The sequence below is a fragment of the Rhagoletis pomonella genome, unplaced genomic scaffold, assembly GCF_013731165.1.
Source record: "Rhagoletis pomonella isolate Grant_MI unplaced genomic scaffold, Rhpom_1.0 Rhpom_scaffold_00006, whole genome shotgun sequence".
Taxonomy (NCBI): domain Eukaryota; kingdom Metazoa; phylum Arthropoda; class Insecta; order Diptera; family Tephritidae; genus Rhagoletis; species Rhagoletis pomonella.
Genome location: NW_023458560.1, coordinates 48,467,245 through 48,494,901, shown reverse-complemented (window position 1 = coordinate 48,494,901; position 27,657 = coordinate 48,467,245). Strand labels below are relative to the sequence as shown.

Genomic DNA, 27,657 nt, shown 5'->3' with positions numbered 1-27,657 from the left:
AAAATATTAAAAATAAAATGTTAACAAGCCACAATAACATTGACAAAAATAATTAAGTTTGTTAATTTTGTCTGGTGACTGAACCGAATGAATTGTTGACTATCAATATTAGTGAAAAAATCGAAATTACATTTAGGAAAAAAAATATTAAAATTAACCGAAACCCACTGAAGACTGGAAAAAAAACTTTATTTTTGATTTGAAAGAGAAATGAACTTCAAAATTAAAACACAGACCCTGAAAAATTACAAAAATAAAAATATAGCTTTTTTATAATAAAATTTATTTGTGTTTTGGAAGGTAAAATATTTTTTTTCAATCAATTTTTTATTTTTTTTTTTAAATAATTTTATTGAGAAATTACATTAACGAAGATGCATGCATATGCGAAAAAGTAACACAATATAGAAGGTTGAAAACCGACGCCAAGTGATTACGATTAGGGATTTGTCTACGCCAGTACAAGAGCAACGGAAAAAAATACATACATGCATACATACATACATACATAATAGAAACAGCCAAACTGGCATAGCACAGATCAAATCAGCCATGAACAAAGTTTTTTACACATATAAACTTTTTCAAGCTAAAAACTACAAACACCGAAAAAGTCAATCAAAACTAATTGCATTTGTTTTGCTGCATTTCCACAATTAAAACAAAATTTCCCTCTTTTAACCCTTTAACAGCGCAGTGTTTTGGTAACTAAACAATAAGCAACAAAGATATAGCCAATAAAAATGGTTTAAAAACAAGTAGCAAACTAAAAACAGTAACAAAAGTGAAGTAGTACAGTGAAGTGAGCACAAAATGTGTGTACAACTACAAATAATAAAGTGTTAAAAATCAATCAAAATATCAACGCATTGCAAATTGTTAAAATGGAAAACCCTGAAACAGTGAAAAATAAAATTTCAACACACAGAAACAGCGAAAAGTTCATGGCGAAAAAAATTTCGCCAACAATATTTTGAAGCGCGTGAAAAAAATTTTTAACTAAAGGAAACACACAAGAAAGCAATAAAATACTAAAGTGCTAAAAACAAATAATCGCAAATTGCTGCAAACTGCAATTTCAAAATTTATGAAAACAAACAAACAGTACAGCCACTATGTATGAAATGCTAAAAGCAAACCAACTGCACGTGCAAATGGAATAACAATTAAATATTAAAATAAAAAAACAAACTACAAAAACACACAGAATTTTTACTAGTTAAATGTGTAGTAAAGAAAATATTGCAATTAAAAAAATAATACAGCAAAGCATTTCTACTACAATGTGCAACAGTGCAGAAAAAGTTAAATCAAAATACGTTTCAAAAACGAGAAAATAAATATTTTTTACAGGCCTTAAATAAATACTGATATAAAATAGTGTTTTTTTTTTGTAAACAGACAACCAAAATAAACATTGGCATGACATATTGATTCAACGAAACAATCGACTTTTTTAATTATGTGCCAAAAGTAACAACAAAAAACTGTGTAAATATTCATGAAATACATTTCATAGATTTTCGATTGCCAAATTTTTATGAAGCGTGATATAGAAATAGTATAAAACAATAAAGGACTTGTATGCAGAACAAACCAATTTACTTGTTGGTGTGAATATTATTTTGTGACAACTGCATTTTTTGGCATTTTATGGATGTAACAATTTGTACACGAAGCATATAAAACCGGATTTTTTTTCGAATATTTTATACACAGGTGAGCAAATTGATTTAAAATTTTGTTTTTAAATTTATTACTAAGGTATGTTAGGGTGGTCCTTAAAATATCAACACCCCCCTCCCCCCCTTTTATTTTGTTCTAGGTGCAAAACGAAAATTTCTAAAATTAAAAAGAAAAGAAAATAGGGCCGCAACCAGAGTTTGAAAAAATTTTATTTTTTGCTTATCGTAAAAGCTCGACAATAAGTTGACTGTGATCAGCCATAACTTAGCGATTATATGCTCTTATATGAATAAGTCACAATAATATGTCAAATTTATCAGATTAAAAAAGAAAATTGTCAAATTTTTGCGATTACTTTTCTTTATTAAATTTTTTCAAACCACTAAAATTTTTAGTTTTTATTCATTTTTGAAATTTTCGTCGATGCATTTAACATAAACACTTACTTTGGTTACAGTCCAGAGCAGCCTTACAAGAATAGACATTTATACTCATAAGAGATTTTCTTTACACACGAATTCCCTTCACTAATATTTAGCTTAGATTGGGTTGCTGAGGACGCGTCCCAAAGAGATATTATGCCCAGGTTATGTGCTGTAATTACAGATATTACAATGTTAATGTGTTGCTTGTGAAGGCATAAAAGCTTGCTTGTGCGCTTGAAACTACAGGTTTTGTCTGGTACTTTTGCAAGTTAGCTCGTCGCACCATATAATATTCACTGGTTTTATAATTTTACGGCGATCAAAAGTGCACAGGACTATGTTTCATAAGTTATAACCCTTTTGGAGAGGCTTTGTGCTTAATACCACCTCCGTATTTGGCATTATATTTACTAAAGCTGCGATCTTATCAAATATCATTAGCTAAGCCTGAAAAGCGCTCCATTGGTCTGAAAGCCAAAAGCTGAGAGTATGATAAACTGTGTAAATAGTTATTGTTTAGAGTGGAGCTTAGGGAGTCTCGGCCAAAACATTTGATGGCCTTTTCTACTTTTTGATAGACCACTTAGCATTCTGTCCGCATAGATATACTAGAATAATGTACAGGGTTTCTTCATTCTCTATGTGCTACAAATTTACCTGCGGTATGAACATATTTCCTTGCGTACTTTATCCTCAACATTAAGTCCTAATTTTGGCTTCGTATCTGTTATATTTAAGACTTAAATATTTCGTATTTCCTGTTGTTGATTTAAATTTATTGCCCACGCGTGTGCAAAAACAGATATCATGGAACCTGCATCCTAGGTAAAAGCTGCCCATAAATGATGTATAATAATAATTAAAACCCTAGCTATAATGGCCCCAAAAGGTTTGCCTTAACTGATAGAGGGCTTATGTATTTATATTCAATACCCTCTATCTGCACTTTCCACAAAAATGAGATTCTGATGTAAACTTCACCAAAAAGTTAACTGTCATCGGTTTTATTAATGCTGAGCTTGTATAACGCTTGACAGAAGACTTTACTATTAAAGTGCAAAGTCAGAATGGGTTTTTGTGAAAACTGCAGATAGAGGGTATTGAATATAAGCCCTCGTGATACTATACAGAATATAGAAAACCCGGATGTCGAAAATCGAATTCAATTTCCCGTTGGCAATCCTAATGATGTCTGAACTTCGCCAAAGTATTTAGCATAAATATTTTTTCTACGAATGTAGCGCAGACAAAGAGGTGACAGGTGTCATATATATGGGTAATTTCTTTGGAGTTTGCCTGACCCTGTAGTCATTTTCACTATGGTGCGACTACGCGTAGTAATTTCAGAGGTGCTTCAAATTGTTTACATCTTCTAGGTATGCTGCCTGGGTTATCGGTTGCTTAATATTTAATCTCAGCTTGCAAGCAACTGATGTTTTGTTTTCGGTTAACATGTTTTGCGCCTTCGTTTACGATGGTCCCAGCGAATTTTCAGAGACTGTGCGAAAGTGTTCTCCACACTTTGTTTTCAAGACCGTTAATATACTAAGTGGGCTAATTGGAAGCATTTGAAGATAAGATCTTGGGTCTCAGAACACCTACCAAAATAGATCTATGTTTATTGAGTTGTCGAAATTTATAGACACAGAAACTTATCGAAATTTTTTGAGTTAAAGAAATTTGTCAAGTTATCGATATTTATTGAATTATCATTATTTATAGAGTTAACGAAATTTATCGAGTTAGCGTAATGCATCGGGTTCTTTCAACTTACAGAGTAATCGATAATTATTGATTTACAGAAATTGCCTATTTTGGTGATGCGCAGTTTATGGGATTTTAAAAAGATATCGAAGCAGCGAAATTTCAAACTTATATAAGTTTATCGAGTTGTCACTGCTTATCGAATTTTATCGTGTTAACAGCGTGCAACGAGTTATCAAAATTTGGCGATAGCTTTCCAAAAATATGGTGCTGTCAAAATTAACCGCGTTATCGAAATTTATAAAGGTATCCAAAGTTTATCGATTTATCGAATTATATGGACATATATACATTTTAAGTTATCGAAATTTATCGAGCCCTCGAATTTCACAGTCATCGAAATTATTCAAGTTACCCAATTTTGTTGAGTTATCGGATTTTAATGTTTCTGAAATTCATCAAATTATTGAAATTTGTCGATAAACTGGAATGTATCGGGGCAATTGCAAGTTCTGCCGAAGTCCTCCAAAGACCTTCAAAGATCAAGTCAAGTCAAGTTTTAGTTACAAAGCATGAGTTTTTCCGGTAAGTTACTTTGTACCTTATAAGTTTCGCTAGGTGCTAAGGTAGAAAACCTCTCCAAGGCTCTTAAGAAATAGAAATATGGTCGAATTTCGACAGTAACTGACACTCTAGTCCTAATTATTGAAGTTCTCAACTTGTATTGGTTGAGGGAAACGTTGTCGAATTCGTGACTATAGATTTGTATTGGTTCTTCTTCTTCGAAATCGCTGCCTGTGTCGCCAATCAAAAGCCCTCAAAAGTGTTCCGTCTTTATTTTTTCTGATATTTACCATTTTGGCCTTTTTAACAGACTCACAAAAAATTGTAGCTAGAGGGTTAAAGAGATTATATGTGTATACGCCGGCTAGTTTTTATAAAAACTTTACGTTATTTTTCTATCAGCTTTCTTTTATAAGTTTTTTAACAAATCATATTTGTTAGACATTGGCTGCATTTCTTTATTCATTCTGAACGTTTGGAATAAACTTTTTTGTTTATTTATTCTTTAGAACGTTCCTGATGATATGTTGACGTATATTTCAAACGCATTCTGCTTATTCCGGCTGTGAAATTGGATTATCCGGAATGTATAAAGAAACGCAGCCATTAACACAATAAAGTAGGCAAAAAATTTACAGAATAAGTTTATACTAAGTTTTAATTTATTTGAGAATAATTTCTCAAAACACAAAAACATTAAATCTTCCGCTATCCTTTTTGCCAAACAACAAAAACTCTCATAAATTATGCGCTCAGATGGCAATAAACCCATTCAGGCGCGTAAGTAGTATACTTAAATCAAGTGAATCAAGAAAATTAATCAAACAACGGGCATGAGTGAAAATGCTTGATTGTATGTGTGTATATATTATATATGTATATATGTAATAATATATGACATATGTGTATGTACTGTGAATGACTTTTTTCCGAAGAAGCATGGAGTTAACAAGTAATTTTTAGCAAAAAAAAAACCGACTTCAACTCCCATATAAAAAAAATATATATATACATATATATCTCATGATCCACTGATCGGATCTCAACCAGATTAGTATGGGACCACCTCTGAGACACTACCTTTCCGATGCAAAAAAAAAGAATTATCGAAATCGGTTGACGTGGTCCAAAGTTATGCGGTAACATACATAAAAAAAAAAAAAAAAAAAAATATATTCCGACGAACTGATAACCTCCTCCTTTTTTGGAAGTCGGTTAAAAATAATTTTCAATTTAAGCGAAACATACTACTACATACATTATGGTTGAAGGTTCTACATATGTATGTACATATGCAGGAAAGTGAGAAGCGTGCAATGTGAAATGCTACATATACATATGTGTGTACATATCAGCTCGGTTGATGGATTGCTGTAAGCATGCAACATTGTGGCAAGCGCTTCCTGGCAAACGCCGACTGCCAACAGCAACAAAAATAACAGCAAATCATTAAAAATGGCAATAATGTGACAAAGTATCGGAAAAATTGCAATTAAAAAGTGCAAACGCATGAAAACAATGCAAATGCCCGCTAAAGGCTGACCGGTGTGCGTGTGATTCTCTGTGTGTGTGTGTGTATGTGCGACGCCAGTCTAGTGAAATGACGGAAAATGTAGCGAGTTCCAATAACGGTGAAATTAAAAAATACCTTTACAACAAACGTAAAGACAGTCAATCATCCCGACAAGGCTCAGCAACCACTTAAACCCTCGACAGTGGACAGTTTGCGCGCCAACCGCGGCCAAAACTGCGCTTTAGCGAGAACATGTGGCGAAAATTAATTACACTGTCACATCAATCAAAGAATATTATGAGCTCAAATAATAAGAAAGAGGAACACGAAAAGCTTTAAAATAAAATTCCAAAAAAAAGGAAAAAAGGAATATGTGAATGACACATAAACGACAATAAATAAGGCTGAAAAGCGAGTGTGAAGATTTATTAAATTCAAAAAAACAAAACAATGCGCTAACGAGCACCTTCATCAACGCAAATCAAATCTGTTGACAAACAATGACAATGGCGAGCAACAAAAATGCATACGCACACACACACACAGTTGCGAAGTTGCTGCTGCTGGCGCTGTTGCTGATACTGACGCGCGTAGGGACAATGACGCGAGGCGCATACAATCAACCACCCCACCCACTGTGCGGCGGCATATTACCGCTAGCGAGCGCCGCGCGCAGCCAAACAATAACAACGCGGCATTTAAAATAAAAAATTGTAAATAATAGCAGCAGCAACAACAACAAACACAGCTTGACAACAACGCACAGCGCGTAACTCAGTTTGTTGTGCCAATGTCAAATATGTAATTGTAATAATTTTTCGACGACTTTTCCAGACGCACGCGCCCGCGTTGGCGCTCTCATGAATATTGTTGTTGTACTTAATGATAAAATTCATATTTTTCGTTACGCTTTTATTTTTTAAACCAACTTTTTTTCTTCCACGTTGATTTTGCCATAAACGCCCTCAACTTGATTTATTGCAGCGAATGCGCATCAATTTCCCTGCTACTGCTCGGTTTTTTACTAATTTTATTCTCGATACTTTTCCTTTTTTAATAATTTTCCTTTTTTTTTTTTGAAAATTTTGTCGCCTTTAAAAATGATGAGGATGAGTGTCATTAAAGAAAATATTTCTTAAACCGCAACCGCAGCTGGATAGCCACGTCATATCATAGACGCAGAGCAGCTGGATAGGCGGACAGTTGGGACTGTTGGGACAGCTGGGCGCATGAACTGCAGAACAGAGGTCAGACAAAGGTGACAATACTCGTACAGTTGACACTTTACAATTGTTTGTCGCCCAGCTGTTGGCGTTATCTCATTGACATTTCCTCAGAAAAAGTCGTTAAAGCTTATTTATGTGTTTATACATATGTATATGTAGTACGATGTGCGTGCGTGCAAGTGTGATCGACTGACATTGTGTTTATTTTAATGCTAACGCCTCATGGCAGGAAAAACAAAGCACATTTTGTGTGTAATGAGATACTCCTCCTTTACCTTCGCGCTAAAGTATTGTTTTTTTGCATGGAGAAAATGCATTGAGGTGTGAAAAGTACAGTTTCATTTGCAATGACATAGCCAAGATTCCATAAATACTTTGACCAACGGTGAAGTATTGCGATGTGAATGTATGAAGATTTTGTTTACATGTTGAATAAAGTATTTTGAAGTGGCAACCCTAGAAATAATGCTGAAAGTGAACATCTTCTAAAATATGTACCTACACTTCGATTGATATACTTATGTAGATTTTTGAATATTTCTCAAGAGGAAGTAACAATCGACTAAGTAAACATGTTTATATGTAGTTGGCAACCCTAACCACAGTTGTTTTAGCTCAAATTGTTCTTCCGCATTTCTTGTTTTACATCCACATTTATTATTTAGCATAATTAAATTTATTAATTATTTTTAATTAGTTCCATAGGTGGCAACCCTAAAAAAAATTTTAACAAGTAAACTCGCTCAAACTTTATTTTTGGTCGATATGCCTATTTATATTCAAATATTTGATTTTACTAAATTCCACAGGGCCTGGGCTCAAGCCCGGTTCAACCCAACGTCAAACAATAAAGTTTTTTTCTAATAGCGGTCGCCCCTGGACAGGCAATGGTAAACCTCCGAGTGTGTTTCGGTCATGAAAAACAGCTTTTCATAAAAGTACAATCGGAGTCGGCGTAAAACTGTAGGTCCCTCCCCTTTGTGTGATGTGATGGAATTTTGTGTTCTGATATATACCTCTCTAACTATGCCTAGAAAGTATCGATGGCTCCTCACTATCGGCAATTAAGCTGTAGTGAATTGAAATTAAAACGAACAAAACCTTTTTCCAAATTTTTAAATTTTTTCATTTCATCATTTAAGTTGTCAAACGACTCATTCAAAAGGGCGCCCATTTGCCTGTTAGTGACAGCCATATTTTCATGCATTGGAAAATTTTGCTCGGACAAGCGTCTTAATTCACAAATAAAACAAAATTATCTAATTTTACTAAACCAAGGTTCCGAGGAACGGAACTGCATCTGTCAAAGAATGTCAAATATCTTGGAGTTATTATGGATTCCAAACTTAACTGGAAACCAAACGTTGAGGAGCGTGCTAGGAAGGCCACGGTGGCTCTCTATGCAGCCAAGAGAATGTTGGGCAACATATGGGGTTTGAAACCAAGACATGTGCAGTGGATGTACACAGCTATAGCCCGACCCATAATCTCTTACGGGGTGCTGGTCTGGTGGCCAGCTCTTACTAAGGATTACGTAGTTAAAAAGCTAGGCGATAACAGCCGCTATCGTAACAGGTGCAATGAGATCCTGTCCGAAGGAGGTTTTGAACGTCCTTCTTGATTTATTACCCATAGATATCTTTATCGAAAATTCAGCTGCTAACAGCGCCATCAGACTGCGTGCCCTGGAGCTCTGGAAGGAAAGACCATTCGTGCGCGGTTCCATCCTAGACGAAATACCATCTGAAATTAAAGCGCTGCCCACTGACTATATCCTCTTCGCCAGGGTTCACCATAACCCCCGCACGAAATTCCCAAGCCGCAGTGACTGGAATTGGGAATATTTCGGGCTATTGCAGGGCTTAACTGTCTTTACGGATGGGACAAAGATGGAATGCGGAGTTGTTGCTGGGGTTTTCATTGAGCAATATAACCTAAAATTGTCCTTTTCTATTAAGGAGGCAGTAAGGTACATAAAAGTGAACATCCTCTCGCATAGCCAAGCGGCTCTATTTAGGCACTTTCTTTTAACTCTGTAGAATCAAAATGGCAAACTTGGTAATTGCTTGTCGGCAGGGTGGCAATCCACTTAAACCAACTAGCCAACCAGCGTCTTAATAACACAATATTTGGATGTTGAGTAGTCTAAGCCATAGCCGTTAGAAGGGGTGAAATTCGAATGGCTTAAGCTCTTGCCTATCCCAAGGTGAGTCATAGCTACCTAAGTAGAAATGAGGCTAGTTTTAGTCGTGTTTGCTTTGTGTATCGTCACTACATACGAATAAGGGCGCGAAGAAAGGCGCAAAACCTAGTTGACGACGAAGAAAGACGCGTAAACATAGATTTATACCTGGCCAAGGACTGTCATTTAAGCACCATTCCCCAAAAACTCTTTAGGGAATTTACATACAGTTACACCCACAAACATTTTTGGGAATTAACTCGGATCCGGGGAATTTCCGATGACAACACTTGTAAAAACAGCCAGCTGTTGTCTTTTGTACAACAAGTAAGCAAACAAAGCAGGCGAGTTTCGCGTCCGCGGTACCCGGGTAGTCCAAAATAACCACCAACTACAAACTACAAAGTCCTTTATGTGAACTTCTGCCATAAGTTTCAAAACCACAACTCGCAGTTAGACCTGATAATGAAGAAATCTGTTTGTCAATACATATGTATGTAAGTGGAATTTATAATATTCCGAGTGAATATAGAGTAGATCGTTGTGTTCGGGAACCTTAACCAAGATTTACCAAAAACTTTTGTAGGTGGCTAAATATAAAGTACCGTATTCATACCTAGTTCATTGCAGAATCCTGTGGGCATTGGGTTGTCAAAGCAATGGTTGGTCCAAAATTATCCCTCTAATTCATGGCAATTATGCCTTAAGTTCTTTTAGCACATAAATAATGCTGTTTTTACGCAAGCCGAGCAGACCCAGACTACTGCAACGGGTATTAGCCATATTTAGTCAGTCCTGAGATAAGTGGACATTAATAAAATTCTGCGACACCTAAGTGCTGCAGTACCCCAGCGGACATCAAGCAGTGGGATCTTAGAAATTGATAAATGGATAACAGCCGTGGCAAAAGATGATGCAACTTCTACATAGTAAAATTATCTCTAGCATACTCAAACCAATACATGCATATTGGTGCATAGGATTTCAGATTGCATATTTTTGAACAGGAGGGTTACTTATTCACTTAGAGTTTTAGTGCTTAAAATTTTTCACACACTCTAACAGGTTACATTGTCGCGATGGTCTAATCTGCAGCGGAATGAAAAATATCTTTACGCTAATTTTCGATCGGAAAAAATTCTCTATCCTGAGCTGGATGTTAAAATCATCTTAAAATGCTGCAAAGTTTAATATTACTGTACCTGTTTATGTATTTGTGCATACATACATTTTTTTGATGTTTTTGATATTTTTTTTTTGTATACCGGTGTGAATTCCATATACAGTGCACCTTTCATATCTTCCTTCAATAACGTCAATCTTTTGAGCCGCGTAACCCTGTTAAGCATTTATCTTTTACTTATGAATGTAAATATATGTATGTATGTATATATATATACGTACACAATAGCATGCATACAGACTAGATAATATAAAAATGTAAAATTTATATTTTACATTGCACTTAAGGTCACTACTGACACACCTCGCCTTGATGGCCTGCAACTGCTTGCATGAAATGAAAAGACTTGCGTTCTTCAACATATACATACATACATACATACACAATTGTATACAACTTTACGGTATATGTAGTTAAATGCATTTTAGTGCCCATGGCTGTTTAAATTCGGCGGCTGTATTTGTTTAAATAATTTTCGCCACGCTATCTACTAAATACTTATTGACCTCGAAAACAGCAGAAATGTGTTTTCCCGCACACCACGCTGCTTTCAACAATTTAACTATGTAGTTACAATAAACAAGCACAAATATTTACGAGGAGAATAAATATAAACATACACACATGCATTCATACATATTTACGTGATTTTATATCATGAACCAAAAAGACAAGATCACGACAGCAGAAGAGTGGCCCGTTATAATCGCACTTATGAAAAAAGTAGGGCGATTTTGACATAAGCCGTTTGTTTACATTTGTTCGTTGTTTACAATTTGGTGGTGGCTTTTTACTGCAATTTTCTTAATTTTCGCTTGTGACAACGTGTGCACACATAAGGTAAAGAATAATTTAACACAACGACATGATTTATAGGAGAATTTGCATAATAAAAATGATTATTCATGCGTTCAACAATTACGCGTTTTTTTTGGTTCTCTTCGTTGTTTACTTATTACAACAAAGATGGCGTCGAGATTTCAACAGCTAGAAAATAACTTTTTTCTTTCTTTCCTTAAGGCGTGATCTTGTGTCTTTCGTTCATGATTTTATATGTGCACTTTGCCAATTGTGCTTCAGTCATTAGGAAGCTGTGGCTAAAATCTCTACCAACAGCAGCAGCAGCAGCAGCGTAGCCGAAATCTCTGCATATTTTCCAATTTTCCAAGCGCACACACTACATAGCTAGTTATACGTATGCACATTAGGGTAGGCTGAAAGAAAATCCGTTTTTTTTTTCGAATTTTATTGTTAACTGGGACCGCTTTTCTAGTGTCTTAAAACCCTTGGAGAGGTTTTCTAACTTAGCACGCCGTTTAACTTATAAGGTACAAATTTACATACCGGAAAATCTCCTGCTTTGGAACTAGATCGCGACTAAATTTTTTCATATTTTTGAAGAACTTCTGAGGACTTGGAATTGACCCGATATAGTCCCGTTTGTAGATAAATTTCAATAATTAGACACATATCGATAATTCAATACATTTTAAAACCACTAAAATCAGATAACTCAACAAAATTCGATAATTCTACTAATTTCGATAGTTTTCGATAAATTTCGATAACTCCATAAACTTTGGATATCTCATATTGAGAAAAGTTTCGAGAAATTTGGTTTAAGGACCAAAGAAGATTGGTTTATCAATGTAACCAACGTGGAGGTACCACACGAGTGCCGCTGGTTACTATCACTGGGAAGCAAGTTCGCATTACCAGTTTCAAGAAAATCGTTCTCGCCTATACACTTAATCGCAGACATTGAACAAGGCATACAAAGGATAGAAGACGACAGACAGAAAGACACGGTCAGATGCAATATTGCTGGGAAAATCAACAATTACAAAAACAAATTAAAGTGTAAACTAAAAGAAAAATTTATACTAAGAATTTATGAAGAAACAAAAAATTTTTTAAACAAACATAAAGATTCATTGATTATCACACGTGCGGACAAAGGTAATAAAACTGTCATGATGTACCAAGCAGATTATAAAAATAAAATGAAAGACCTCTTAAGTGACAAACAAACATATAAGACCATAAGAATTGACCCGACGCAACAATTGTTAAGAAAAAATAATACCATGATAAATGAGATATATAAACAAAAAAATATAGATGTAAAACTCAAACAACAATTGACATGCCATGCAGCTACAGCACCAAGATCATACGGACTACCGAAAATTCACAAAGTAAAAACTCCACTTAGACCTATTTCATCGTCAGTTAACGTTCCATGCTACAACCTCGCCAAATTTATAGGAAAAATATTGAAAAATATCGTCTAAGAAAGCTACAATATAAAAAACTCCTTTCAACTTAAAGACAATCTCAGCAAGACTACCATTGAAGATGACGAAATATTAATATCATTTGATGTATTATCGCTGTTTACTAATATCCCTACCCAATTAGCAATTAGGACAATCATGCAAAACTGGCAAATTTTGGAAAAACACACGACGATTACAAAAAAACAATTTCAGTCCGTTCTCGAGTTCTGTTTGCGAGACAACAATTACTTTGTTCCAAGGGCATATATATAAAATACATAAACAAATATGTAGATGATATATTTGCCATAATTAAGAAAACGGACGTGGAGGTTATACTAAAAGAATTTAACGCACAACATACAAAAATTAAATTCACAGCGGAAGAGGAAAAAAATAAGAGATTAGCCTTCCTAGATGTTGAAATCGATCGAGATAATAATCAGATTAGACTGAATTGGTATTCAAAAGCTGTAGCCTCATCTAGGATGATAAATTTTCATTCAAATCACCCATGGAGTCAAAAGAAAAATACTGCCATGAACTTAATTGAAAAAATTTATAAAGTCAGCGACCAGGAGTTCAGAAAAGAGAACAAGCAGAAAATTAAAACCATCTTATATAAAAACGGATACCCTAGCGCGCTCATAGAAAGATTCATAGCAACAACAATTAACAAACTAGAAGGAGCGAACAACAATATGAAAAATAACAAGTAAGAAAGTCTAAGTTCGGGCGGAGCCGAACATTAAATACCCGGCGCAAGCATTAAATATATGTTTTTTCACCTTTCCGAAACCTTCCGCTAGATGGTAAGCCGGGGTGTATCAATTTTGAGTAAATTAGCGTCCTTCAATTTCGAAATATGGAAGTTTCAAGCATTTCTGAAATTTACCGTTATATGAGAAGCGGCCGTTATTTTAGTCCGATTTCAATAATTTTCAACGTTTTGCTTATATGTGGCAAGCACAATAACCACACCGAGTTTGGTACAAATTGGTAGAACGGTTACCGATATACTAATATGTGATCATAAGTGGGCGGTGCCACGCCCATTCTCCAAAATTTTACCATAAACGTATTTCTTGGTAAAGAATTGTTGCAAGCATCAATTTTGAATAAATTAGCTTCAATATTTACTGATTTATCGAAAATTTTGTATTTCTAAATTACCGTTATATGGGATGTGGGCGTGGTTATTGTCCGATTTTAAAAAGTTTCGGCGATTTTTTATGCTGTACCAAGGCCAACAACTGTGCCAAGTTTGGAAGCAATTGGTGCAGCGGTTACCAAGATATACACATGTAACCATAAGTGGGCGTGGCTACGCCCATTTTCCAAAAACTTATAATATTCTTATTTTTCGACTAAAACTTATTGTAAATATCAATTTTGAGTGAATTATCTTCATTAGTTACTAAAATATCGCAGTTTTCGTATTTCTGGAAATTACCGTTATATGGGAAGTGGGCGTGGCTAAAGTCCGATTTCGCCCATTTTCAATACCAACCTACCTTGGATTAAGGAAAACCTACATACCAAATTTCGTTGAGATATCTCAATTTTTGCTCGAGTTATCGTGTACACGGACAGACGGACAGACGGACGGACAGACAGACATGGCTTAATCGATTTCTTTTTTCATCCTGATCATTTATGTATACATTTGTCTATATCTATCTCGATTCGTTTTGGCTGTTATAAACAACCGTTATGTGAACAAAATTAATATACCCTTGTGCACAAGTGCGCTCGGGTATTCAAATGATAATAGAATATTTACTGGCATAACATACATACCAGGTTTAACGGACAACAAATCGCTAAGAAAATTTATACATAACGAAACAATAAGTTTTGCGCATCGACCGCATCGCACACTCAACACAGTTTTTACCAAAACAAAAGACAAAATAAACAAAGAACAACAACACAACGTCATATATGAGATTCAATGCAATGGCAAAGCTGACGAACGCTGCTGCAAGGTATACATAGGAACGACGAAGCGAGCTTTAGGAGTCAGAATCAACGAGCACAAAACAGACGCGAAAAATAGAAAGATGACAACTGCATTAGCCCAGCACAAAAAGCGAGCACAAAGCGGATTTTGATAATGCAAGAATAGTAGACATCGAGAGGAAAACAAAGAAAAGGATGACATTAGAAGGGCTTCGAATACAGCAACAAATACACTGTGCAATGAATTACAAAGATGTAGATAATATAAATTGCGCATACACAGCGATAATAGCGAGTAATAGACGAACAGCTGGGATAAAGTATTGATGTATTTAAATGTTAAGTGTTAATTTAAAAATGTGATGTCCATAAAATAATTAATGTGATTTTATGTTATTATATGTTAAGGTATGTTTGAAAAACATGTTTTGGTATACACGTTTGTTAATTATGTTTTCTTGTAAAAATAAATAGACTCCCTGAGGAAGACACAATAATGTGTCGAAACGCGTAGGAGGCAGAAAAGAAAAACCAACGTTTTTGCTTTAAAATCAACGGCCGAAAACCTCCAAATATACAAATCGTAAAAAAGAAAAACATTTTTTCTTGATTTTTTAAATTTGCGCAATTTCAAAATATGTAGTACTATCTAAAATTAGATCTATTTTCAAATAAACTGACACCTCATTTATTGCAATCGTATAAGAATTGTCGAAGTTAGGCGACTTTTCTTAAATACGGCCGTATTTTCTGATCTAAAATGACAATTTCAAAAAAAAATTGTCGATGGGCACCCTAATGTACATCTCTAAATACGGATGTGCGTGTGTTGCTGCGACGGACGTTACATTGTGCGCCCAACAGCAAAATATTTCACTTGGCGTTTTTTTGAGGTTGCATTGTTTTTATTTCAATTGAACTTTTTTTGTTGTTGTTTTTTTTCCTTTTATCATTTTCCTTGATTGTTTTGTTGTTGTTGCTGCGGCTGCTGTAGCAGCTAGTGTTGCCGCGGCACATTTTTTCACCACTTGTAACGTAGCTTTGCCTACGCCACAATAACATATTCAACATCACCCTAGCATACGTCTTACAACCACAGTATAGACAGTAACCAACCTTTTTGGGTTGTTGTTGTAGTAGTCGTTGTTGTTGTAGATATATTCACTCCTGAGGAAGGCACGGGTTGTGTGCTGCTATTTAATGGCCTTCCTAAAACTATGTTCACATATCAATATTATCTCAATCAAAGCTAGTTTTTTAATCACCCCGTTTACACAGGCAAATCTCAGATTATTAGCCGTCAAATTTGTTGTGCTTGTTGTTCCCACATCTCAAGGAAAATTTATGTTTCTTCTCTGTGCCACCGTGATCACGTTTTTCTGCTATAATAAGCAATATAAATATATTTTAACTTAACATTTTATTAAAAATACCTTTACAAACCTCTTTTACTTGCTAGCGTACATTTTTGTTTACTTTTACATTTGGCATTTCTCCTCTCTTTCGCAAAAACAATCGATAAAACTAGGATGGACACCGAAAAGTTATCGGTTAAATCTGAGATTATTTTATAATTACAGATTAACAAGGGACGAATTTTATACGGCTAATCTCTTGTTATAATTACAGATTAGGGTGTTAAGCTCGAAAATGAGGATAATCTACTTATATATGAACTTAGTATAAGACTTTTTCTTAGATTTCAGGGTTGTGTGCTGCATTATTATTAGATAAATAAATTTAAGCATTTGACAAATCGGGATTTTATTAAAAGAAAATTATAAATGGTGTTGAAAAACCAAACAAACGCCCGTCCGAAAGCTCTATTTTTGTGTGTTGTTAAAATTTATACATGGCGTATTGATGGTAATACAAGCAATGTATTCTTTTGTGGATTTTATGTTACTTGAGAATTTAGACAACGTGCGAGTTGCCAGGTTCTGTTATCAATATAATTAGCACAAGCTTTTCCGCGTGGTTGCCTTTCAATAAATAGAATAAACAAATATTCGCAAATAAATTGGATTTATTTTATAACTGACAACTAACGTACGCTTTTTTTTCTTTCCTGCATTTTGATGTTGACTCTTTATTACCGCCAACAACTTTATGTGTATACATATTTACAAGCTGTCTAAATTTTGCGTAGTCCCACGAGCTAGGTAAAAACTATGGCATTCGTATTCACAACGAGAAATCTCAAAATTTTTGTTTGGTCTTTCCAAATTTTCTCTTTTTTATCAGTTGGCAAAGGCCCTCAGTGGCAGCGCTCCGAGCGTTGAGATAGTAATTTCATGTCAATTAGTAGAAAAGTTCCATGTTGAAAAAACTTTTTATTATGGCGAGAAAATTTTACATTTCTGTTGTGCCAATACGTAACTTTTTACTGCTGGAAATTTTTGACAGTTGCTCTGGTGCAAAAGAAGTTGAGAAATTAAAATCAGAAATTATACAAAAAAGACTTGTCTTTACTGATTTTTATCCTTCTAGAACTAAAAGCCATGCATTTATTAGACGCCTTAGTAATAAAATTAGAACAAAAAAATTCTTCAAAACCGTCAGGACGGGTGGAAAATTTTCATTCACCTCATAGTTAACAAAACTTTACAATCCGTAGTACTTTTCTATCAATTCGCAAATGCCGTTTGCACAGAAAAGGTTATGAAATGCGTTTTACTTAAGTCGTTTAGAAAATGAGTCATTTGTGTATACCATTTTATATGGAATTATTCAATAAATTTCGTTTTACACTATACTTTTTGAAAATTTGGAGTTAATTATTTTTTGTTTCTTAAAAGCAACCCTGCGTGCATATTCATCCCCGAGGAAGGCAGTCGCCAAATTCACCGAAGGTTGTTTACTGGTTATATTGTGCTTACAACTGCACATAGGTACCCACGATTGAGAGAAATAGAGATTGCGCCAATCGCGGTACCGCTAATCCGCTCTTTGTGATTTTGACAGAATGATCTGTGTGCGTGACGTCATCTTGGTGCAATTGTTGAATGTGAGCATACGAAAAAACCAAAGTACAATTTTAATATTTGTGCGTTAATATTTCTGCGTGGTTTTAAACAATTATTGAGACATTAAAGAGCAAAATGAAGCGTGTAGTGGCAAAGTGTAATAGTGAAAACAAAAGGAAAGCGTGCTATATAAGTTTTATTTTCGTTTCCTACGGACGCAAACCTGGCGAAAAAGTGGAAGCAGTTCTGCCGGCGAGGACATGCATTAAACACCAAATCAAGCTTTGTGCCATGTGTGTGAGCTATGAGGTTCTATTCTACTATTTTGGCCTTTCCTTGGTGAATTGTAGTAGGTATATTTCCATGGTGAATGTAGACAGTTTCTGGTTTAGTTTGCTGGCAATGGCATACATACAAAAGCAGTTTCTACAGTAAATGGATACATGAACTTCACTACCTACTTATTTTTGTTAGAACCTGATCGTTTTAGTGCTGGTATGAGGTAATGCACCGGTGGATAAGGTCGCCAGGCGCTAATTCAAGCGGCATTTTACCGCGCTGTTACGTACCTAATACAAAACAGTGCCCAAATTATTATACATTTAAAAGTTCAGCTTAAATTATGTTTTACTGACATAGAATATTTGCTTCCAAAAAAGCCACAACTCATGCATCCTCTCGGAAATGGTACAAAAGTCATCAAATAAAAGCTGTGGAGTCAACAGCTGTGGAGTTTATGGTGGTTGGCTACCGTCCACAAATATAAATATGCACACTGCATGGCTTTTTCAAATGGCAAGTCGAAAAATTCACTTTGCTGCACACCTTCCTTTTGGTCTACACGAAATTGCAAACACTGTTAATACATCAATTTTTTCATGTGCTAAAAATCGTACTTATCTAAAGGGCTACATGTTCAAAATTATTGCTACGTGTTCCTAATTAATCAATCTTTGTATATTTATTGATTCCTGTAAAATTGGGCCATGTTATATTAAAATTAACACATATTTCTGCATTGTTTACATATTTTTATATGCGTTTTGGCTACGATTGAGAGAATACAAAGGTTGCGCCGATCTCGGACCGCTATTCCTCTCTTAACGAATTTGACAGAATCGTTGTTTGCATGACGTCACACTGGTGCAACTTGTTTACGTTTTCCTTGCAACATTTTTTCTTCTTCTTCCATTCTTGCTCACGTTTTGGCATTTCTCTCTCTCAATTGCACCAGTGTGACGTCACACACAAGTTATTCTCAAAAATCCTCTCCGATCGGCGCAATCTTGTATTCTATCATTCTTGCGTTTTGGCATTTCTCTCTCGCAATTGCACCAAGATGACGTCACTCAAAAATTACAATCAAAAATCCTCTCTCATTGGCGCAAGCTTGTATTCTATCATTCTTGATAGGTACCAATATATGAACATACATACATACATACTGGTAGGCGTACACACAAACTAACCTACCAACAAGACTAAAAGCACCCCTATGTACATACATACAGGCGTACATACGCATACGCGAAGCTGGCATGGTAAGCACATGCAGATTTCACAAACAGCAACTTGGATACTCATGCGCACCAACAGATGGAAGAAGTTCACTGCGCAAAAGCCATAACACGGAATAAGCCCATTCAGTTCTCAAACGGTTCATACAAAACCAGAGCTAAAGCTGCCAGCATGAACTCAACCATCAGTTGTGCGTAGGTAAGCACGGAGCGCAGCCTGGGCTTCGGGCCTATTTGGGGCGCTCTTGGCTTTCCTCCTCGGAGGAAGATTGATTGGTTGAGGGGGTTTGCAAGGGGGGGAATACCCCTCAGGCAATACCCCAAAACCATTATGGGCTAGGCCCATTTTTGGTTACGGTCTCAAGCAGTCAGGGGGCGAGATCCGTTTGGGCTTGCCCAATTCCGAACACCCCCGCCTGCTTGCGATACCGGGCGGCTAGCGGGCGCTGAAGGGGGGAGGGAACCACCTCCCTACAGCGCCTAGCGGCCGCGAATACATACGGGGGGAGTGGGCAACCTTTCGATGCCCTGGGGGACCGTAATAATGATCAGTTGTCCGTAGGTATCTTCAAATCTAGACCGCCAGCACCGCTACCGCCCTGAGGCCGACATTTCACCGAGGACCGCCCGCTATTCACTGCCACCCAGGGCCGCCGCCATAATCATCATCACCGTTAGGGCCCGTACCGCTGCTCCATCACCGGGACCGCTATTACCACTGCCGCCCCAAGGCCAAAGCTACAACCGTGGGTCGGCCGCCATCATTACCGAGGACCGCGAACGCTAACTATCACCAGCCAGTGTCGCTGTCACCGTTGCCACCATCATGCTTGAAACACAATACCCGGCGAACGGCAAATTTCGCCCAGCAGAGCGATGCCGACCAGGGATGAAATTGATGGTACAATTGTACTTTTTTGGTACATTTTGGACCCCAAAAGTACATTGATACTACATAGACATATTTGGTACAATTTTGTCAAAATACAGGGCTGCTTTACAATTATTTCGAAATACCACACTCTGCATACTTGGAAGTTTGAATTTTTGTGGATAAAATAGTCACCGTTTTCTACCTCATGCAAGTAAATACGTGGAATTTATTAAAAACGAATGTCTTGCTAAAATCAACACACAGTTGCTGCTCATAAACTTTTTCATTATGTACTTGCCACTAGAGCGTAAAAGAAACATAGAGTAAAATTTAGAGGAAAAGAAAATTATCAGAAACAGCTAATGAACGCAAAACTAGTATTAAGGTGGAACTTACGCCATTTTGACTTTCTGATGGTTAAGTTTTGGCGCATTGGAAATTATCATAAAAACAAAAACAAACAAAAAAATCCACCTTAGATTTTAATTATTTTAGTTTATTTCACTAATTTTTTTTAGCATTCTTTCATTAAATCTTCCTCTTAAACACTTTGTTTACGTTTGAAATGGACACAAGACTGATTTTTTAACACCTGTCAATTGCTGCTAGTAAAATTTTTACTTGCAACAATTTGCAGCTCTATTGGGTTGTTACGCTCTCGAATTCGTCCTCTTACAAATATTTGGGGTTGTTGAACGAATTTCAAATGAAAACTTGTAAGATATTGAACGGGTCTAGGAGTGTTTTCGTATTCTCCCGACAAAATTATCTAGCAGCAAAAATTCTGAGCATACGCTATTAAAGAGACAAAACAACGAGAGGGCAAAGTTTGCAAAATGTTGCAATGTTCGAAGCAGCTGTTCCATTTCACGGTTGCAATAGGTAGTCCATTTGGTAATTTATTATCCACTAGGTGCATTGCCCCAATTTGGATTTTTTTTTGCTATTGAATACGTTTTTATAGGAAAAATGTTTTTTTTTTACATATAAATTAATTATCTCGAAATGAATGAGTTATTTTTCTCAAAATTATTTGCGGTCCCACATCATGACGCATTCAAAAATAAGAGAATCTCACCAAACCTTGTTCCAAAAAAAATAAGTAGATGTGGTTACAAATGTGCCTTTAAAATCATCCTATTTTCTTTTCAACTAACAACTGAAAAATTCGGTCAAAACATTTCAACATTTTTATCTATTTCGGTATATTTTAGGGAAGAATATGGTACCATCGAAAAATTGTCTACGGCAAACAGTTAACACACACTAAAATAAGAAAACTGGAGATTAATAGTAAATTAACTAAAAATAAACTCAACACAACCAGTGCTTAATAGCTTTACTATACTTTTCACGGTATACTAGCAATAATTATAACATCTGCAATAAATAATTCAAAAGGCCCTATTTTCTTTTGTTTCAGATTATTCTGAATATGCGAACACTGCTACTAACTTGTTTTTTTTCTATAAAAGTAATTTTTTTGCAAATAATTTTTGCGAAAATTCGATTCCATTAAATGCAACTGTTTTTTTGTTCGAGAATTTTTCAATTAACTTGATGTATGTCTTCATTTGTCAATTGTATTGAAAACTTAGGATTTTGATGGCTTTTTCTTAAACCATTCATATATACATAAATATCTCTTCCATCTTCGTTACGCCACGTTTTATATCATGTTTTGCTTATGTGTTTTAAATTTCAGCAAATAATTTTTATACAGAGAATTTTATCTAATTTAAATCATATAACTATGTATGTATGGTCTGTTAATTGCTGGTACTTTTTCTGCTAAATTAGTACATTTTTGTTGGCCGTTTGGTACAAAATTATAAAACTCATTTATCATCCCTGATGCCGAAGACCAACTTTCGCCCAGCTAATTCGCTTACTGAAACACAAATAGAGCGGTATCGAGCGGTTTGAATGCTGTCAGCTGATAAGGTGACCATATTTCAAGAAGGAAGCTTTTACAACGAAGAGGGAAAATACCAGCAAGAAGAAGTTTAAAATATAGAAATAGTCTTTAAATATAACTACTAGTAAACTTACGTTTTACTAGATTAATCTCTGATAGAAAAATATAAGGTATATTATCTTACTTTTAAACAAAAATTACGATAACTTTTAAAGTATGGTCATCATGGCCTTTTTTTGTCGTGCCGTTGACCGCGGCGATAGAAATAAATCTATCGTCGCGAACAGTCGTCGAGCAAACTTCGCCGTTTGCTTTGGTTGTGCGCGTTCTCATATAAATCAGTCTGTTTTAATTATCTCGGCGAACATTCGCGACGAAAAATTTGCCGTTCGCCGGTGTGGTGCTTCAGCTTTCAGGGCCCGCTGCTACTGTCTTCATTACTGGGACCGCCGCCATCATCGTCGCCGCAGGCCGACCACTACTGCCCGTCACGAGTACGGTAATCGCCACTACCATCATCGCCCAGTACCGCTGTCACCGTCGTAATTAAAGGGGGCCGCATTTACCCTTCGCCACAATCGGGGCTGCATACAACCCCACTTCACGAGGTCGCTGCCGCCCTCGTCAGTATATGGGCCACTGCCAACGTCACCGCTGAGCCCGCCACCACCACTGCAAGGGAACTGCAGGCTGCCGTCGCCGTCACATCCACCGCGACTGCTCTCATTGCCACGCTCTTCGCTACGACTGACACGTACCACTGCTAATCTCGCTGTAACTAGTAACACTCCCGTCACCGTACAATTACCCGCCGGATAATCTCCGACACCGACTGCCGACTCTCGCTCTTTACCTTCCGCTCTCCCCTGCACGACAAGTTGCCGGCCTTCTAGATAGCCGCGTGTGTGTGTGGGTGTGTTCGACTTAATACACAAATCATTGTGTTTTATTTGGTGGGGGTTAGTGGGACCTTCGCAGGACTCTGGAGCGGCTGAGCATACCTCAGCCTTCGACAAAACCCACCTCATAAATGGCGCCCGAGCAGGGACCCAGCTCCGCAGGCGCATGTGCAAAAACCTCAACAAGCACCAACACTGCGGAAGCGGGTTCATCGAACACACCACGACAAGTAAATGACACACGGGTGAGCGAAAATGATTCCACCACACTAAACACTGACTCTCTTGGCTGGATATATCTATTGAAGAAAGAGAGATTGGTGGAAGAATGCAAGAGGCATCATATACCCATTGAGGGGAGCACCGTCGCCGATCTGCGCAGCACTCTCAGTAACTTCGTCAGGGCAAAGAGAAACCGCAAATCAACCGAAAATCTGCTCAGAGAACTGGAGATGGAGATCGCTGCCGATGAAGCTAGCATGGTGAAATCACCACACGAACTAACTCCGGCAATTAAGCTTGGTGACTCTCTCTTGCACGGCGGGGGGGCAAAGCCAACCGCCCAGAAACGAGACCATATGAGCAGCGCCGAGGTGGTTAGCACCGTCCGCCGTTGGGATGTTCACTACTCCGGTGGCGAGACTCTGCACGACTTCTTGGAGAGGATTGAGGAGCTGGCGGAATGCTACCAAATCACGCCAGACCAACTCCTCCCAACCCTATCCGAAATACTCCGCGGCAGAGCACTACAATGGTTCCGCGTCCGAAGGCCACACATAACCACCTGGGCTATATTCCGCACCGAAGTTGAACGGTTCTCCTTGCCCGTCGACACGTCAGTCAGCTGGAAGACGCTATTCGCCAGCGGAAACAGCAGAGCCGAGAGAAGGCCAAGGATTACATCCTAGCCCTCCAAACGCTGATTCGACAGCACCCAACGATGTGCAGCGACGACTACTTGGAGCGCATCTACGAATGCTTGCGAGTGGAGTACCGATTATTCATAAAACGGAGCGAGTTCTAGACTATCGAAGAATTAATGGAACTCACCGACGAATATGAGCTGCTCAAAAGCGAGGAGGCCAGGCAAGCAGCACACTGCCTATCCACTCCACTCGAACGATACGATGCGAAGAACACCTGCTGGAGGTGCAAAAAGCGCGGACACCGCCGATTCCAGTGCAGAGGTCCGAGGCGACTATTCTGCTCACGATGCGGACGAGATGGAACCCTCTCCAGGAATTGCCCGTGTCACGAGGAGAGGACAGCCATCTTCCAGTCACCCACCGATCAACCAACCACGTCTCAACCAGGCTGGCAAGGCCCCGATGGCCACTTCTATGCGAACGTCCTGGTCGAAGGCATGAACATCCGAGCCCTAATCGACACTGGAGCCACCTTAACATACATCAACGGATATCTACGCAAGCAATTGGAACAGCGCAATATTCAGCCACATCCTAACAAACGAAACGTGCAGCTAGCCGACCAAACGTGCGTCGCAAGCACCCATTCCTCTCCTGTCCAAATTAAATACAACGGCCAAGCAACAAACACACTGGTGGCCGTCAAACCCAATCTGGATGAAAAAATGATATTGGGAATAGATTTCCTGGCAAAGCGTGTCATCGTCGTGTCACTAGACAACCAGCCACTAGCTCCCGCCCCACCGCCGAGACTCGATACTACACACGCGCTATGCAGCCTAATTGAAAGGGCACACTTGAACGAGGAACAAAATAAAACCCTAGCCGATTTTTTTGGAAACTCACATAGAGCGATTCTCCAAAATCACCGGGCCAAGCACCGCCGCCGAACACGAGATCACACTCCGGCATCATCGCCCACTAAAACAACGCTATTACCCACGCAACCCTGCCATGCAGTAGGTGATAAACGCCGAAGTGGACGAGCTCCTCGCGGGGGAAAGGGTCGAACCATCCAAAAGCGCATACAGCTCCCCCTTCGTCTTAGTTCGGAAAAAGCAAGGAAGTTGGCGCATGTGTATTGATTACCGCCAGCTCAATACCGCCAGTGAACCAGACGCATACCCGTTACCCCAGATTGGAGCGATCTTGGATCAGTTAAAGGAGGCAAAATATATCTCCACGATCGACCTCAAAAATGGGTCGCCGCGTCGCCATGTCAGAGTGCCCAGTCGACGCGGCGACAACAGCCGCCAACACCACCGAGCCAGCCGCGGCAACCACAAACCCAGCCCAGGAGATCACCCCCGAACCAAGGGTCACCGAAACACCATCCAAAGCGGACCCGGCCACAACGAACGACGAAACGGCCACCGGGGACACATTCGACCCGTTCAAAAGGCTGCGACTAAGATGACCTAAAAACAACAAAGAGCGATGGCGGTTTCAATGGAAAGGGTACCGCATGCTCGCCACACACATATGTAGATGTGAACCACGCCATCGTCCGGTCAAAGGGGAGGACCAAAGTCATGGAGTATATAGAATGAAACCACCATCAATCAAAACGAACTACGTTTTGCTTTTCATTTACGACCTCTTGTAATAAAACCAAAAAATAAATAAAAAAAATCAAACATTGTACCTATTATAATGTATACTTATTACAATTCTCATATCATTATAATAAATTAAACTTTGTACCTATTTATAAGCACATGTATTACAATCTCATATCATTATAAATTAAACTTTGTACCTACTTATACACACATATACCTATTACAACACAAAAAAAAAAAAAAAATTTAGATAATAATGAATAATAATCAATAAAAAAAAACAAGACCGCCCCACACACACCGACCGAGCCAGGGTACAACGTACTCTGGTAAATAATACCTAAGGCTGGCCCTAAGGTAGTGCAGGCCTCAGGCCAAAACTCTAGAATACCGCAACTTGTCGTCCGCCGAAGTGGGAGGGGGCCTGTAACGTAGCTTTGCCTACGCCACAATAACATATTCAACGTCACCCTAGCATACGTCTTACAACTGCACTTAGGTACCAATATATGAACATACATACATACATACTGGTAGGCGTACACACAAACTAACATACCAACAAGACTAAAAGCACCCCTATGTACATACATACAGGCGTACATACGCATACACATGGTAAGCACATGCAGATTTCACAAACAGCAACTTGGATACTCATGCGCACCAACAAATGGAAGAAGTTCACTGCGCAAAAGCCATAACACGGAATAAGCCCATTCACTTCTCAAACGGTTTATACAAAATCAGAGCTAAAGCTGCCAGCATGAACTCAACCAGCATCAGTTGTCCGTAGGTAAGCACGGAGCGCAGCCTGGGCTTCGGGCCTATTTGGGGCTGATTAAAGACTGATTGGTTGAGGGGGGCTGCAAGGGGGGGGAATACCCCTCAGGCAATACCCCAAAACCATTATGGGCTAGAACCATTTTTGGTTACGGTCTCAAGCAGTCAGGGGGCGAGATCCGTTTGGGCTTGCCCAATTCCGAACACCCCTGCCTGCTTGCGATACCGCGCGGCTAGCGGGCGCTGAAGGGGGGAGGGAACCACCTCCCTACAGCGCCCAGCGGCCGCGAATACATACGGGGGGACTGGGCAACCTTTCGATGCTCTGGGGGACCGTACTAATGATCAGTTGTCCGTAGGTATCATCAAATATGGACCGCCGGCACCGCTACCGCCCTGAGGCCGACATTTCACCGAGGACCGCCCGCTATTCACTGCCACCCAGGGCCGCCGCCATAATCATCATCACCGTTAGGGCCCGTACCGCTGCTCCATCACCGGGGCCGCTATTACCACTGCCGCCCCAAGGCCGAAGCTACAACCGTGGGTCGGCCGCCATCATTACCGAGGACCGCGAATGCTAACTATCACCAGCCAGGGCCGCTGTCACCGTTGCCACCATCATGCTTGAAACACAATACCCGGCGAACGGCAAATTTCGCCCAGCAGAGCGATGCCGACGACCACCTTTCGCCCAGCTAATTCGCTTACTGAAACACAAATAGAGCGGTATGGAGCGGTTCGAATGCTGTCAGCTGATAAGGTGACCATCTTTCAAGAAGGAAGCTTTTACAACGAAGAGGGAAAACACCAGCAAGAAGAAGTTTAAAATATAGAAATAGTCTTTAAATATAACTACTAGTAAACTTACGTTTTACTAGATTAATCTCTGATAGAAAAATATAAGGTATATTATCTTACTTTTAAACAAAAATTACGATAACTTTTAAAGTATGGTCATCATGGCCTTTTTTTGACGTGCCGTTGACCGCGGCGATAGAAATAAATCTATCGTCCCGAACATTCGTCGAGCAAACTTCACCGTTTGCTTTGGTTGTGCGCGTTCTCATATAAATCAGTGTGTTTTAATTATCTCGGCGAACATTCGCGGTGAAAAATTTGCCGTTCGCTGGTGTTGTTCTTCAGCTTTCAGGGCCTGCTGCTACTGTCTTCATTATTGGGAGCGCCGCCATCATCGTCGCCGCAGGCCGACCACTACTGCCCGTCACGAGTACGATAATCGCCACTACCATCGTCGCCCAGTACCGCTGTCACCGTCGTAATTAAAGGGGGCCGCATTTACCCTTCGCCACAATCGGGGCTGCATACAACACCACTGCGGGAGGTCGCTGCCGCCCTCGTCATTATATGGGCCACTGCCAACGTCACCGCTGAGCCCGCCACCACCACTGCAAGGGAACTGCAGGCTGCCGTCGCCGTTATAGCCCGAACACAATGAAAACGACGAGCTACAAACCACAGCTGTCA

General features: G+C 38.6%; 2 protein-coding genes across 9 annotated transcripts in view; both read left to right on the top strand.

The window, feature by feature from the left end:
• LOC118740857 overlaps window positions 1–27,657 on the top strand; it is a 534,289-nt gene that overhangs the window by 288,932 nt on the left and 217,700 nt on the right. The gene's annotated exons all lie outside the window — the stretch shown is intronic.
• Window positions 699–27,657, top strand: part of LOC118740855 — a 215,472-nt gene continuing 188,513 nt past the window's right edge. For all 4 annotated transcript variants that reach the window (XM_036472581.1, XM_036472584.1, XM_036472583.1 and 1 more), the window contains exon 1: window positions 699–1,719. The gene's annotated coding sequence lies outside the window, so the exon portion shown is untranslated. The remainder of the gene's footprint in view (window positions 1,720–27,657) is intronic.